This window comes from Bison bison, unplaced genomic scaffold, assembly GCF_000754665.1.
Source record: "Bison bison bison isolate TAMUID 2011002044 unplaced genomic scaffold, Bison_UMD1.0 scf7180017858633, whole genome shotgun sequence".
In the NCBI taxonomy this organism is placed as follows: domain Eukaryota; kingdom Metazoa; phylum Chordata; class Mammalia; order Artiodactyla; family Bovidae; genus Bison; species Bison bison.
The window spans coordinates 7,605-20,110 of record NW_011489205.1 but is presented as its reverse complement, the minus strand read 5'-3'; the positions used below and the strand labels follow the sequence as shown (position 1 = coordinate 20,110).

The 12,506-nt window shown below is 44.2% G+C and overlaps 1 pseudogene; it reads left to right on the top strand.

The window, feature by feature from the left end:
• The first annotated feature begins 1,261 nt into the window (after positions 1 to 1,261).
• LOC104979970 overlaps positions 1,262 to 12,506 on the top strand; it is a 12,720-nt pseudogene continuing 1,475 nt past the window's right edge.

Here is a 12,506-nt window from a genome sequence, read left to right as displayed (position 1 = left end):
AGATTCCAAGGATGAATAATCATTCAACACATTAAATCGTTATCATGCATATTTTCTGCAGACAGGAACTACAGTTGAACACTTTAAAGAGGCAGTGGCCGTCTTATCTGCCTGCCTTCTCTTCTCAAACCCATGTACCTGAACTGTGGACAAGTCCGCTGGCCACAGTGCGTCAACTCCCTGCAGAAGGAGCACAGTGGGGACGATTAACTGTACCACTTCTGCTCTGTGGGCTTCAGAAGGATGAACTCAGGACTATTTCCCAGCTTAGGAAACTGGTCCCCAAGAACCAATTGTAAATTGATAGTTGCTGTGATCAATTTAAAGTATTCTAATGTCCCCTCTCTATTTTTTCTAATCGGTAATAATTTTTAACCCACAAAACTCTGGAGATCCCGATGCAATTGTTCCTGGAGTTTCTACCCTCAGGCTCTACACACTGATCCCCCATCAACCCAAGGACAGAATGCATGTTTTCCTGCCCCAGGTCTTGTTCCCAAGGTGTTTCTTTCCATCGTGAGTCTCCGCCCCCATAAGCTTTGATCCCCTCTATTCACTGTCCGAGTCTTCAGTCTTTGAGGTGGTGATGCCCCCGGTTTTCTCACCTTTTTTACAGATACAAGAATTTTTCCTCTGTTCAGTGTTTTTTCTTATTGTTAGAACAGAGTGGTGACTTTCAAGATCCATGCATGAAAAACCAGAAACCAGAAGTCCATGACTGATTTCTTAAGTTATATTGGGTTGAGGAATTCTGATGATATATGAGTTCTCCAATGTTGACAGCTAATTCAATTGCAGCCATGTTCAAATTAGTTGGACAGTCTTATAACCTGAGTGATATTTTTGCATTTTATTTTCTTAATACATTTTTACCATAGGCAGGATAATCATGAGTTCTGTAGGTGGTAGACTATATCCTTGACTCTATCTCTTATCACATATTCATATACTCAGTACGTATTATTTAACACCTGTCAGAGATCAACCATGTTGCTGAATAAGACAGACATGATTCCCAAGTCATGGGAGACAGATATAAATACAAAACAGTAATGGTGAATAATACAGCTGTTATGTGCTTGTTCTTCGAGTTGAGCCCCTCCTATAGAGTATAAAAGTATCTGCTTTCTCGGAAGAAAGAAGAGTAAGAATTCTTTTTTATTTTGAGAATTCTTTTCCAGTGCTGGTTCTGTAAGAAGACTGCTGATGTCATCATTAGCACAGCCTCTTTTCTGTTCCAGGACACTCTGGCGTCCTCTCCATGTCTTTTCACAAAGATGCCCTGACAATCCCAGGGGACATGGTTCTGAAAACTATCTTGTAGTTACAGACGGTGGTTGGGGCTCTGGTCAATGCCATCCTTTTCCTATACAGCATCTCTCCAATATTTCTTGGCCACAAGAAGATATCCACATACGTGATTCTCACCCACATGGCCGTGGCCAGTCTCCTGGTTCTTCTCGCTCTTGGCATTCTCCACACAATGGCAACTTTTGTGTCAAAGAACCCCCTGTCTAGTCTTGGATGTAAACTCTGTATCACTTACGGAGAGTGACTCTCAGCACCGCCCTGTGCTCCACCTGCGTCCTGAGAACCTATCAGTCCTTCACTCTCACCCCGAGGAGAGCAGAGTGGATGATGCTCAGAGGAAGGGCCCCCAAGGTCACTGGTTCTTCCTGCTGCACCTGCTGGATGTTCAGTCTCTGAATGTGCATCACCGTTCCTCTGAAAACCGCTGCTCCACAGAACACACACAACCGTAGTGATAACCAGGGAATGCGGTTTTGCTCATCCTCAGGTCCTGCTGATGGCCCTGTCTCCTTGTGGTTCATCTCTGATGCCGTGTTTCTTGGCCTCACAGAACACACACAACCGTAGTGATGACCAAGGAATGCGGTTTTGCTCATCCTCAGGTCCTGCCGATGGCCCTGTCTCCTTGTGGTTCATCTCTGATGGCGTGTTTCTTGGCCTCATGGTCCAGCCCAGTGGCTCCATGGTGCTTCTGCACAGACACCGCCAGAGGGTGCCGTATGTTCACACCCCTTCTGGGCACCACAGATGCCCCTAGAGACCAGAGCCACCCACACCATCCTGATGCTGGTGGTCACCTTTGTCATCATTTACATACTGAATTCCATTTTTTCTTTTTATATCACTTCCTTCTCAAATATTCATCTATGGTTGATACAGACCGCTCATATTTTGGTTTCACGTTTCCCCACTTTTAGCCCCTTTCTGCTTATCCTTAGGGATCCTAGATTTCCTAGATTCTGCTCTCATGTTGTCAGAAGTCATGGCTGAAGTGCAAATGTGTAGAAGATAGCTTCACGAATAGCTGAGATCACTCTAGTCTGTGACTCTTTACTCAGTGCCGTTTTTATTGATATAATTAACATAAAATGTTATAGTAGTTTTAGTTGTAGAATATAACGATTCTATACCTGTATATGTTGCAAAATATCACCTCAGTAAGAACAAATTGCCGTTTTCATACACAGACACAAAAATTATTTTTCCTGTAATGAGGACTTTTAAGATTTACTCTCAGCAAATTTAAAACCATGCAATACAGTTTATTATCTATAGTCACTATATTGTATATTATATCCCTGTGACTTATTTTACAGCTGAACATTTGTACTTTTTGATGTTTATAATAAGTACCAAATTTTTACATAAAGTCCAACGAACATGGAAGATCAGTGTACTAAGTTGCTGCGCTGGTATATTTGATAGTCCACCCATCAAATTATATCAGCTTGAAAAGGATACTTCAGATTTTTGAGGAAACTGATTTCTCCCTCAATCCATCCAACTGTCTGGAATAAATCTCCTTTATAAAGAAATATTTAAAGTATTTCCACAAATTTTATCTCAGTGTTACTGTGAATAATACCTGAAATACACTGGCACATAATCCAGTATTGGTCCAGATAAATTGTATTCCAGAATGGACAGAGATTTTATTTCAGTGAAGAAGATTGTTTAAAAACTGGGAAAAGGAGACGGTGTTGTTCTGTATTACCTTGAATCTTTGTTTAACTCATGTTTCTCCAGTCAGCTATAGTCTTACACAGAAAATCAGTGTTCTTCAATGGATCGCTTCACCTTGAAAGCTGCATGTTCTTTACATGGTTGAGTCTCAGTAATCTGGTTGATTGGATGGATGAAGTCATATGAAAGAAGGAGTAAAAACTGCCGTCTTTTATATTTGTCACTTAAATGTGTAGTTTTCATCTAGTCTCAGTTGTCTTCTGTTCTCTTAGGTTTTTACTCTCTTTGTTTTTCCTTCCCCCCTTGTTTTGTGACAGACTGTTGTTTTTAATATACGATTAAAATTGTTTAAATTTTTTATTTTTAACTAGTTCAGCATTTTCTTTATTTTTAAAAAAAATGTATTTATATCAATTGGAGGCTAATTACTTCACAATATTGTACTGGCTTTGCCAATATTGTACTGGCGGATCGACATGAATCTGCACAAGTGTGCACATGTTCCCCATCTTGAACCCCCCTCCCACCTCCCTCCCCATACCATCCCTCTGGGTCATCCCAGTGCACCAGCCCCGAGCTTTAAAATTAGAGGATAACTACTTAACAATATTATGATTTTTTTTGCCATACATCCACATGAATCGGCCATAGGTATACGTATGTCACCTCCTCTTGAGCCCCCCGACTCCTGCCTCCCCATCCCACCCCTCTAGGTTGTCACAGATCACCAGCTTGGGGTTCCCTGCATCTTACATCAAACTCCCACCAGCTATCTGTTTTACATACGGTAACGCACATGTTTCACTGCTACTCTCTCAAATCGTCCCACCCTCTCCTTGCCTCACCGTGTCCTAAGTCTCTGCTCCATGTGTGTGTCTCCATTGCTGCCCTGCAAATAGGTTCATCAGTACTATCTTTCTAGATCCCACGGTGATGGTGGTTTTGTCACTAACTCATGTCCAACTCTTGTGACCCAATGTACAGAGGAGCCTGACAGGCTACAGTCCATGGGATTCTTGAGGCAAGAATACTGGAGTGGGTTGCCATTTCCTTCTCCAATATTCCATACATATGCATTAATATGTGATATTTGTCTTTCTCTTTCTGACTTACTTCACTCTGTAAGGTTCATCCACCTCATTATAACTGACTCAAATGCATTCCTTTTTATAGCTTAGTAATATTCCACTGTGTATATGTACCATAACTACCTTATGCACTCATCTGTTGATGGACATCTAGGTTGCTTCCATGTCCTAGAACTGGTCTTTAGTTGCTTTACAATGTCATGTTGGTTTCTGCTCCACAGAAGTGAATCAGCTATACATATATCTCCTCTCTTTTAGATTTCCTTCCCATTTAGGTCACCACAGAGCACTGATAGAGTTTCCTGTACTATACAGTAGGTTTTCATTAGTTATCTAATTTAACATTGTATATACGTCAACCCCAGTCTTCCAGTTCATCCCACCCCGCTTTCCCCTCTTTGGTGTCCATATGTTTGTTCTCTATATCTGTTCTAATTTTAGTAGTGTATTTAAAATAAATAACCAATAGGACCTACTGTATAGCACAGGGAACTCTGCTCAATATTCTGTAATAACCTAAATGGGAAAAGAATTTGAAAAAGAATAGAAAAATAATAAAAATGAATTCATATTGAGTTATCGAATGAGAGGAAACAAAACCATATTTAGGGCTTCACCAGAGGCTCAGCGGTAAAGAATTCGCCTGCAAGGCAAAAGACTCAGGTTGATCCCTGGGTCGGGAAGATCCCCTGGGAGAGGATGGCAACCCACTCCAGTGTTCTTGCCTGGAAAATTCCATGGACAGAGGAGCCTAGGAGGCTACAGTCCATGGGGTTGCCAAGAGTCGGACATGACTGTCGTGACTGAGCACACATGCATGCAAACCTTATTTATCCTTCTGAAACCTCCTGTTTTACTTAACAGTATATCAAGGATATCTTTTCACTTTAATACATAAGTCTTTTTCACCTTTCTAAGGCAAAAAATTTATTTGATAGTGTTAAGGTGTAAGTACTTTCCGTTGCTTGTGGTAGCCATTGTATATGGGTTCCCAAAGTATCATAGTCTGATCTGACTGCTTTCAACCCTTTCAAAGAACATGTAAAAACTTTTAAATAGTATAATTCTACAGGTCTTGTAATGCTTTTTGCTATTTTTTTATGTTTTCATCAAAGAATACAGATTCTTCGGAATGTGTATTGGAAGTCAGTTTTGAGAAACCAGGGTGCACTACTAGCTTTGCACACTGCCGAGACTGTCATTGCTCTGGGGCCTCTCAGCACAACAGCTCATAATTCGGTTTCATGAACGCACTCACACATGCAGATATACCTAGCTACACTCAACACATACACATTTTTTTATCCAAGCATAGTTGATTTACAGTATTGTGTTAGCTACTGTGTTTAGAGTGGATAACCAATGGGAACCTATTGTATGGCACATGGAACTCTGCTCAATGTCACGTGGCAGCCTAGATGGGAGGGGAGTTTGGGGGAGAATGGATTCATGTACATGTATGGCTGAATCCCTTCACTGTTCCTCAAACTATCACAACACTGTTAATCAGATTTACCCCAATACAACAGGTGTTGGTGTTGAGAAAAATAAAAAGATGCAATATTGTTTTAGCTTCAGCTGTACAAAAAAAATAATTCAGTTATATTTAGAATGGCAAAGTCAGGATTTAAACATACATACATATAATAGTAATGAGTAAACGTAGAAGGAATGATGTAGGTAGAACGTGATTGGAAACCACCACAGGAAAAAAAAAATATAGCTGTTTCCTAGCTTTTAAAACTTGTCTGGTGTTTTCTTGTAACTGGATTCAACAGATCACTCTACTTCGGCCCCTAAGCCAGTTTTGGTGGAGTTCATTTCAGTCCTGACGTCATGCCATCCAAAGGCTGCGCCAGTTTCTGCACTTTCCCGTCTCTAGAGAACATGCCGTGTTGGGCCAGCTAAGGACTGGTGCTGGTTCTGCAGCATCCTCATGTGGCCGTGACAGACGGGCCTCTCTTGGTTCCACACACCATTTTACTGGAACCAGAAGCACTGAAGTTCCTCTTCGTTCTTGTACTAGCACTCCTGCAAAGCACACAGCAGAAGTGGTGTGTGAGAGTGTGTGAAAGAGAGGGTGTGCATACTGGGAAGCACAGTAGAGAGTCCGTGACTGAGACCACGAGTAAGATTGTGAGGGTGTGTGTGTGAGCGAGAGGGAGTGTGTGTCTCTCCCTGAAGGAGAGAAAATAGGGGACAGAGGAGAAACAGTTCTGAGAAGCTTGTGTGGGTGCATGCATAATCATGTCCAACTCTTTGCGACCCCACGGACTGTAGCCCACCAGGCTCCTCTGCCCATGGGATTCTCCAGGCAAGAATACTGGAGCGGGTTGCCATTTTCTCCTTCAGGAGATCTTCCCGACCCAGGGATTAAACCTGCATCTTTGGCATCTTCTGCGTCGACGGGTGTATTCTTTACCACTAGCACCACCTGGGAAACCCTTTAAGAAACTTAGTTCCTGTATTTCATAATCTCTTGTGACCCGGGAAGAGCAGCTGCAAGTGTGTGGATCCCAGGCTCTTCCATTGTCTCCAGCCTCCTCCCGCCCCACCAGCAACACCAGCCCTGATTCTCCGTCCTGGAGCTCTGGCACCATCTGCTGGGCCAGGTGCCCTACACTGCAAGGGAAGACACCTTCCGCTTCTCCCAGTCCCTGGACTAGCCACGTGGAGCTGCCTACATCTAAGTTCAAGCAGAGTAAGATTAAAATTCTGCTCCTCATTTGCCCTAGACTTATTCCAGATGCTCCATAGTGACATATTTCTGTACAACACAACATTTCCATCACCTCACAAAGTTCTTCTCCACCCAACACCAGATACAGTTAACTCTGTGTAACAGAAAAGAGGGTGCCCAACTATGCATCCATCCTACACTCTCTCTCTCACACACACATGCACACACATACACATGGGAACACGAGAGACCTGAAACTCTTCTGCATCAGCAGCAGGACTGGAATCCCCTTGTTTGGGATCATCTTTCCCACTTCAGCCCCTGAAGACAAAGATGCTCAGGGCAGAGCGACACAGACAAGTGCACACCCCTCCTCTCCATGTCAATCTGCTCCACGCTGCCAGCTTCATACTGTGAATACCCAGGTCCCCAGAAGATGTTTGCTATTCAAACAGTGAGATTAAGACAGAGAATGGAGTAGGTACAGCTCGGATGTAGGAATCAGAGCAGGGACCCAACCATATACCCTACGGTGCCTTTTTTAACATTCTGTCTTATGCACAGTCTCAAATAATTATCATTTTTCTCTATAATGTTTGGAGTTAATGATGGTTGATTCAACTTACCTTTTCTGCTGGAGTGAGAAGATTTGAAGCTGTCGAATGGAACATTCTAGAAGGCAGCACATAAGTGATTCAGCCACAGTTGTATCATGAGCTTCTCCTCTCATTCCCCTTTGAGTGTATGGTGGTAACTGTTGCAGGGTTTCCCCCTCATAAATGCCTCAGAGTTGTATCTCTTAACACTAACACCAAACTGTCCCTAGCCAGGATATAATTATCACTTAAATTCTCCAATGGAGGGACGTCCCTGGTGGTCCTGTGGATAAGACTCTGAGCTTGCAATGCAGAGGGCGTGGGTTCGATCCCTGGTCACGGAACTAAGATCCCACATGCCGCATGGCACAGCCAAAAAGTAAAAATTCTCCAGTGGAAAGAACTGCTGGATCTGCTCAAGGTAGATGATGCTTAAAGGTAAACAAGGAGCTTGAGGTATGGGTGAGTGAGTGGGTGATTACCCTGTTGTCTACAGTTTGTATGCTTGAAAACATCCATTAAGGGAAGGGATATGTGTATCCTTGTGGCTGACTCATTTTGCTGTTCAATAGAAACTAACACAACATTGTAAAGCAACTATACTCCAATAAAAATTAAGTTTAAAATAAATAAAAATTGTATTTAAAGGAGAATTTTTTAACAGTACTCTTGGAAATTCTAATAATATTCAAACAGGAAAAAAAGATAACATGGCTGAAACAAAGAATTAGCCCTAGCATGAGAACAAAAGCATGAAAACATACTCAATATGAAACGAAGGACAGCAAGAAGAACAGTTTCTCAGTGAAAAGCCTGAGGAGTGTGGGATTGTCCCAGGGGCTGGGGCACCATGAACTCTCAGATGGGGTGGGTTGTGGGCACTGGAATTCTCACAAAGTACAACAAACTAGTTCTTGGGAGCAAACTTTTACTCAAAGACTCAGATAGTAAATATTTTTAGGTTCACAGGCCACATGGTCTCTGTCACAACTGCTTAATGCTACATTTGTAGGTGGAAGCCACCTTAGACACTATGCAGACAGAGGTGGCTGCTTTCCAATGGATGCGTGCTTAGTCCCTTCTTCAGTCGTGTCCAACTCTTGGCGACTCTATAGACTCTAGCCCACCAGGCTCCTCTGTGCATGGGATTCTCCAGGCAAGAATACTAGAGTAGGCTGCCATGCCCTCCTCCAGGGGATCTTCCCAACCCAGAAATGGAACCCCCGCCTCTCATGTCTCCTGCATTGGCAAGTGGGTTCTTTACCACTAGCGCCACCTGTGAAGCCCCTCTGCATTCCAGTAAAACACAACAAAACTTTCCAATAAAATTCACCGTTTACCTGTGCCATCAGGTTGACATTATGGATACAAAGGATTTTGAGGTTGAAAAGATGGCCTAAAATGGGGGATTTTACAGATGACAAAGACCTAGGAATATAATTAGAAAGAAGCATGGAATTTAAGGTCCTTGAAAACAGACTCCTGATCCATTGGTGACACGGTATTTTGGAGACATGAAAAAGCACTGAGGAACCAGCCCAGTTGGAAATAATGAAATCCCTGATGCACCTTCAATGGTCCCTTTAACGCCTGATTTAACTTTGACTCTGAACTAAAATTTCCACGGGAAATACAGAAAACTTTTTTCTGACAGCTATTTGGATATCATTTGTTGTTGTTCAGTCGCTCAGTTATGTCTGACTCTTTGCAACCCCATGGGTTATAGCAGGCCAGGCTCCTCTGTCCTCCACTATCTGCTGGAGTTTCCTCAAACTCATGTCTATTGAGTCGGTGATGCCATCCAACCATCTCATCCTCTGTCATCCCCTTCTCCTCCCGCCTTCAGTCTGTCCCAGCATCAGGGTCTTTTCCAATGAATCAGCTCTTCCCCTCAGGTGGCCAAAGTATTGGAGTTTCAGCTTCAGCATCAGTCCTTCCCATGGATATTCAGGGTGAATTTCCTTCAGGACCCACTGAATTGGCAATATTTGTTTCCTATTAGATTAAAAATAGCACTTTGAAGATACAATTATCTTTTTTGTGTGTGTTAAATCTCTGTATGACTGGAGGATAAAGAAACCTAAGGCCAGAATTAAATCAAAACCTGATTGGATTAGCAAAGAATGGGCGTGAGATGGGAGAAGCCATCTCTTACAAAAAGCCCCTGGAGGTGGCTCACTGCAGAACTGAGCTGTGAGAGGGGGCAAGCAGCTGGACCTGGCTGAGTAGAGGTAAGTCTGTCTTAGGAGCCTTCATTCTTGTATTTCTGTTCTACAGAAGGCAGGGATTTGGAAAGGTATTCAAATTGGAGAGTTACCTGAGGCACGATGTGTGCACTTGGAGACACAAGGACCTCCAGGAGAACAGGCAGAACTTAGATGTTCAGTATCCAGGCTGGAGAAGTAATAAAGTCTTCACTGTTGTTGTTCAGTCACTCAGTCGTGTCCAGCTCTTTGTGACCCCATGCCAGCCTTCCCTGTCCTTCACCATTTCCCGGAGTTTACTCAAACTCATGTCCATTGAGTCGGTGATGCCATCCAACCATCTCATCCTCTGTCAACCTCTTCTCCCGCCTTCAATCTTTCCAGCATCAGGGTCTCTACCCACGAGTTGGCTCTTGGCATCAGGTGGCCGAAGTACTGGAGCTTCAGCATCAGTCCTTCCAGTGAATATTCAGGGTTGATTTCCTTTAGGGTTGACTGGTTTGATCTTCATTATCCTGAGTCTAATCAGAGCTTGGTAGACTCTGTGAGATGAACTTTCAGCCACAGACTGGTTCCACCTCTCAAGTTCCTCTGTGAGTTTTTGCCACATGCAGTTTGGACAGGTGGAGAGTCCAGGGTGACCCACATGTGTGATTCTAAGTTCATTTTCCAGCACACACATAAACAAAGGAGAAGCAGATAAATCTAACCAGTGTTAAAAGGCAAAGTGTCATCATTGCAACATCATTTTTTAAATCTTTTTGGGTTTTTTATGTTAAAAGACAAATTACTCTTTATTGCATTGACACTAGCATCCCTATTAGTCTTATTTTTTTATTGAAGACTAGCTGATTTTCAATGTTACTTTGAGGTACAGCACAATGATTCAGTATTTTTGCAAAGTATTCTCTAAGTTATTACAAGGTAATGGGTGTACATCCCTGGTGCTATACAGTATGGTCCTTGTTTATCAATTTTACATATAGTAATTTCTGTCTGTTAATCTATAGTACTGCCCTCCACCCAACCTCCCCTCTGGTTACCACACATTTTTTTTTCTATATCTGTAAATGTGTTTCTGTTTTTCATATGTGTTCATTTGTATTGTTTTCTACTCTCCACATAAAAGTGATATCATGCAGTGTTTGTCTCTCTCTGACTGACTTCACTGTGCATAATATCCTCCACGCAGCCAAAATAAATAAATAAAATTGTAGAGATTTATATTCTCTATCAGGCTTCCTTGGTGGCTCAAAAGTAAAGAACCCACCTGCCAATGCAGGAGACTTGGGTTGGATCACCCTGTTGGGAAGATCCCCTGGAAAAGGAAATGGCAACCCACTCCAATACTGTTAACCTGGAGAATCCCATGGACAGAGGAGCCTGACGGGCTACAATCCATGGGGTCGCAAAAGAAGCAGACATGACTGAAGTCATATTCTCTATAAGACAAAAATTCTGGGGGAAAAAAGTGCCCCAGGGACTAGTATCCATTCAGCTCATGGAAATTCCCGTCTCATGCATGTTTCCCCAGAGAGGACCCAGGGCTGAACACTTCTTTAAAGCGAGTAAATGTGTGGTCTGCCTGACGTACCTGGACAACCCCAGATACTTGAAATGCGGCTTTGGCTGCTGCTTCCGCTGCCTGGATTCGCTGCAGAAGGTGCCCGGCGTGGAGGGCTTGCTGTGCCCCAACTGTTTGGTGGTCTCCCAGAAGACTGACCTCAGGCACGCGCTGCAGCTCGGAGCACTAGTGTGCAAGGGCAAGGCCTCGAGCCCCAGCTGAGAGCCGTCCCCCAGAGGAACCCAAGGATCCGCAAGTTCTGAGGTACCGCGTCTGTGTACCGCGCCCCAGCCAATAATCACCCGGGGCAAAGCGCCTTTTCAACAGCGCTCAGCTAGCTAAGGCCTCGCTGAGGGCCTCGCTGAATTCTGCCACCTGAAATGTTGATTCTTTCCAAATAGCAAGTGTTCTCCTCCATTAGGTGTAGATAAGAGCTATCTGTAGATTTTTATTTTTTTAAGCAAAGACACATTTAGGCCATGCCTTAGTCCTGTGTGGCCTTCGCAGGTGGTACTAGTCGTAAAGAATCTGCCTGCCAATGAAGGAGATGCCCGGGAGGTGGCTTCCATCCCAGCATGCGGGAGATCCCCCTGGAGGGAGGGAATGGCGACCCCCTCCAGCATTCTTGCCTGGAGAATCCCGTGGACAGAGGAGCCTGGTGGGCTACAGTCCACGGGGTTGCCAAGAGTCCAACACGACTGAGCGATGGAGCACCTCCCACAGGATGTGGCAAAGCCCCAGGTGACTGTGCACAGTGCGAGTGGACAGGGCGTACTGAGGGCACGAACGCCCAGCTGAAGGGAAAGGAATGTGTGCTGTATGACCGGAGGTCTCAGTCCTGTCTCCTGTGCTCCCGCCCTGGCTGGGACCTAAGGTGCCTGATTCCGGCTCAGGACTCCTAGGGAAGGGGAATGACCACAGCTCAGCTATGTCTCTTGGGTTAGCTCCGAATGCCAGGGCTGACCTCCCCAGCTATGCAGAGAGTGTCCAGGCTCCTTCCACCTGCTCCACCCACTCCCTCTCCTCCTGTGAGGCGTCCTATCATCCCGTGGGCTGTGATGACTGTGCTCCAGTGCCCCTTCAAACCTGCATGTCATCAGGAAAGCAGCCAGCTGCTCTGTGCACACCCGTGTTTATGATAGGGACCTGGAAAACCACACGTTCTCTCCAACGGTCAGAAAGTCTCAGCATCTCCCAAAGAGCCGTGTGAGGAGGGAGCCAAGCGGAGTCGTTGGCCTTTGCGGCAGAGAGTTTATTTCTGAGTCTCCTGTGGCCCCATCAAAAGCAGAGACGTTACTTTGCCAACAAAGGTCCGTCTAGTCAAGGCTATGGTTTTTCCAGTGGTCATGTATTGATGTGAGAGTTGGACTATAAAGAAAG